The sequence below is a fragment of the Benincasa hispida genome, chromosome 12 (genome assembly GCF_009727055.1).
Source record: "Benincasa hispida cultivar B227 chromosome 12, ASM972705v1, whole genome shotgun sequence".
Classification (NCBI taxonomy): domain Eukaryota; kingdom Viridiplantae; phylum Streptophyta; class Magnoliopsida; order Cucurbitales; family Cucurbitaceae; genus Benincasa; species Benincasa hispida.
The window spans coordinates 4,919,157-4,922,746 of NC_052360.1; the positions used below are offsets into that span (position 1 = coordinate 4,919,157).

Here is a 3,590-nt window from a genome sequence, read left to right on the forward strand (position 1 = left end):
TAATTTGAAAAAACGAGTTTATAACGTGAATACTATATATATATATATATTTATTATTTTTATATTTTATAATATGATTCTACATTTTAAAATTTTGAATTCAAAATATTGATATGCTGAAATTAAAAAAAATATATATTTTTATAACTCGCGTTGTTTGGATCCACAGAACTTGACAATAGTTTACGAAAACTAATTCTGATTACCTATTGAATGTATATTCAATGAACTTAGGGAATTTGAAAACGTAAAACATCAATCAGAATTCTTTAGAAAATAAGTTATTATAAATTTTAGTATTTAAGACCTTTCATTTAAAATATGCTACTTGTGAGAACAAATTAAGAGAGTAATTAGAGAAAATGACTTTTAATTACAATTAACAAATATTATTTTTACCCATTTTTTGGTTCTAACATAGTGAACCATTTTGATGATATCTTACACACAGCATCCTCAAGATCAATTGTATGAAAGTTAATTTGTTTCTTGTTTGGGAAAATATAAATTCAAGGTGAATAGTAGATTTGACTACAAAATCAACTTTTTAGAATAGTTGAAGCTGCACCCACCAAACAAGGTGAATAGTAAAATTGACCAAAAAAATATCCTTTTAACCCAATTTGAAAAAGTACTCCCAAAAGGAGAAATGTCTATTTCTTTTAACTCAAGAGATTGACCTTTTTTTCTCCTAACAAAGAAAAAACAACTATCACTTTTAGGCTTGAGGTATGATCGAGTATAAAAAACGTGTCAACGTAATTAAGATATTCAGTACATCTCCTGATCTATTCTCTCATCAGTATCTTATTAAAAAAAATAAATTATAACTTTAATCTTAAGAGATCAAGGAAAATTAGAATTTTATCTATAGGATTAATAGTTAGAATTAATTCCGGTCATAAAAAATTCTTTTTTTTTTCTCATTTTGTTTAATTAAACCAAAAATAGGCAAAGATTTGGCTATGATAAAAAAACAAGACCTTCAAATTATACTATATTTAAAACATACATGTAGAATACAAAAGTGTAATAGTAATTAAAATAAAAGGAAAGTCATGGTGTGAATTTTATAGAGAGAAGATTAGGGCATATGCAAAGGCAAGCAAAAGGGATTCCAAATCCAAAGAGATATATATGTAGAGAAATAGAAGATTAATAGAGAATATGAATATAATGTCTCCCATTAATAATTTCTTTTGTACATAATGTTTTAAATATTATCTTCATCTCTCTCCCTCTCTCTCTCTTCCTTATCTTTATAAAACCCCTTTTGGCGTTCTGTCTTAGATCCATGGGAGTAGTTGTAATTTTGTTGATGTTTCAAAGGAACTTGTTTAGGGTTAAGAGAGCTTTCTTCAGTCCACTCACGGGTGGCGTTTAGGGTTTAATTAGCTGCCGACTCATTCATTCAAATACTGACTCATAAAATTCATGGCCTATGGATTCAGTAAACGACTGAATGATGCGGGAGACAAATTGAATCTTAAGCTTCCTGTACTTGGACTGAAGGGAGCTCCCTTTCCTTTTACCTTCTTCTTCATTCATTCTTTGATCTTTTCCCCCCTTTTTCTTAGCTTATTCTTTCAAGATCTCTTTGTTCTATGGTTAACCACATTTTTCTGTAACTTTTGTTGTAAGTTAAATGTTCCAGACACCCACTTTTACATTTGCAATGTTATGTTGTAAGGAAAAGAAAATTCTTGTTTTTGTTTTTTGCTTTGTTTTTAGCTTTCTTATCAATCAAGAAGATCAAGGTTTCTTCGTCAGCATACCTCAATGGTTAAGACATCCTCAAACTTCATTAGAGGTCAGATATTCGAATATCAACTTTTACAATTTTGTAATATATCTTGATGTTGAAAGAACCATCATCATCATTATTTCGCTCTCATCCAACATAGTTCAATGGTTAAGATATCGCAAATTTCATCTAAAAATTTGAGTACCTACTTTCACAATTATAATGTTTATGTTAAAAAAGAACTGTTTTTCTTCATTTTATTCCTATTTAAGGGAGTAGATCAGATCTCTGCGCTGTTCAGCATAGTTCAAGTTAAGACATTTAAGACATTGTAATCTTTGTTATTGGTCAAAAGTTCAAATACCCACTTTACAGTTACTAAATTATGTTAAAAGAAATTATAAAAATCTTGTCTTTTCCTCCCCTTCTCTTGATCAGTACTTAATGAAAGCTTGGATTCAGATTTGCCCAGAGAAGACCCATTTGAGAAAATTTCAGGTAAAATGACTAATGTTTTCTTCTTTTTGTTTGGTTATTAATGTTTAATAATATTAATGGAAGGGGTGGATTAGGGTTTTTGGAAAAGATGGAATATTTTAGAGAGAGAAAAGGAGTTTAATGGACACAAGGTTCAGCACACACACCATAGCTTCTTGGGTGATGGTCTTTGTGCTGCAACAAGTTCCCAGACATGTTATATTACACCTTTCCCAGAGAGTTTTATTAAAGAAAACAAATTTGGTTATGAATTTACTGTTTTACCCCTTCTATTTCTATACAATGACTCTCATAGATTTTATTACATTAATCTTAAAAAATCTCAGAAAACGACTGTTTTTCCTCCTCCTGTTTGTCTGATTAGTTTCTGAGATTTTTGTTTTGTTTTGTTTTCTAGTTTCTTTTTTCCCTTCCTTTCCTGCATGTTTATTACGACTTCTTCTAGGGTTCTGTCCTTTTTCATTTGTTCAAGGTGGATTTAAGGTTTTTTTTTTTTTTTTTAATAAAAAATGATTATGGAAGTTAAATGGATTATGTAAAAGTTGCTTTAGTTTAATGGGTAATTGATTTATCATTTTTAGGTACAAGAAAAGCAACTGAATGAGATTGAAGAGGTTCTCTATGCTGTAAACTTTTCTTTTTTCTCTTTCTATTTTGCTTATTGATATAGCATCTTCAAACAATTTAAAATAAAAACTATCTGATATATACTTAATTATACCCCAAGATTTGGAGTTTTACACATGTTTGAGAAAAGTGATGAAAGAAGGAAGCAAAAGAACTAAAAAGTTATTGAAGGGATGGGAGATCTCTCCCATTATGTTGATTTAAGAATCTATGTTTTTGTTTCCTTTGAGTAAGATTGAGTTGGAAAGTTTAGATTTTTAATTGAGGGTAGCTAGGAAAAAAAATGGGGTTTAGCTGGAAATTTTGTTGGTTTAGGATGTCATTATATAGCATGTATGATAAATTCTATGGTTTGAATATGAACAAATGTTAATATTTTCAATATCAAATTCAAAAGTTGAAACCAAATACATTGTTGTGTTTTTATTGTGAAAATAGGTATTGGTGCATTGCATCATAACTCCTCATCAAACCCTAGAATATCTGTTCTAGGCAAAATCTCTCTTTTTATTCCAAAAAAAAAAAAAAAAAAACCCCTTTTTCAATCTTATGATGGTTTTCTTCTCTTTTCTGGCTGGTCATGTTTGAGCAATTTTATTGTAGGACAAAGTTTTGGTATTTTCAAAGTCAATTTCATAATCATTTTGTTTCTTAAAAGAAAAAGAAGAGGGGGAAATTAAAAAAAAAAAAAAAAAAGAGAGAGAGAGAGAGAGAAATATGT

At 29.1% G+C, this 3,590-nt stretch overlaps 1 long non-coding RNA gene across 1 annotated transcript; it reads left to right on the top strand.

The window, feature by feature from the left end:
• The first annotated feature begins 1,167 nt into the window (after nt 1–1,167).
• Nucleotides 1,168–3,590, top strand: LOC120092582. Its single transcript, XR_005486087.1, has 2 exons — nt 1,168–1,810; nt 2,183–3,590. It is a non-coding gene; the product is annotated as an uncharacterized LOC120092582 (long non-coding RNA).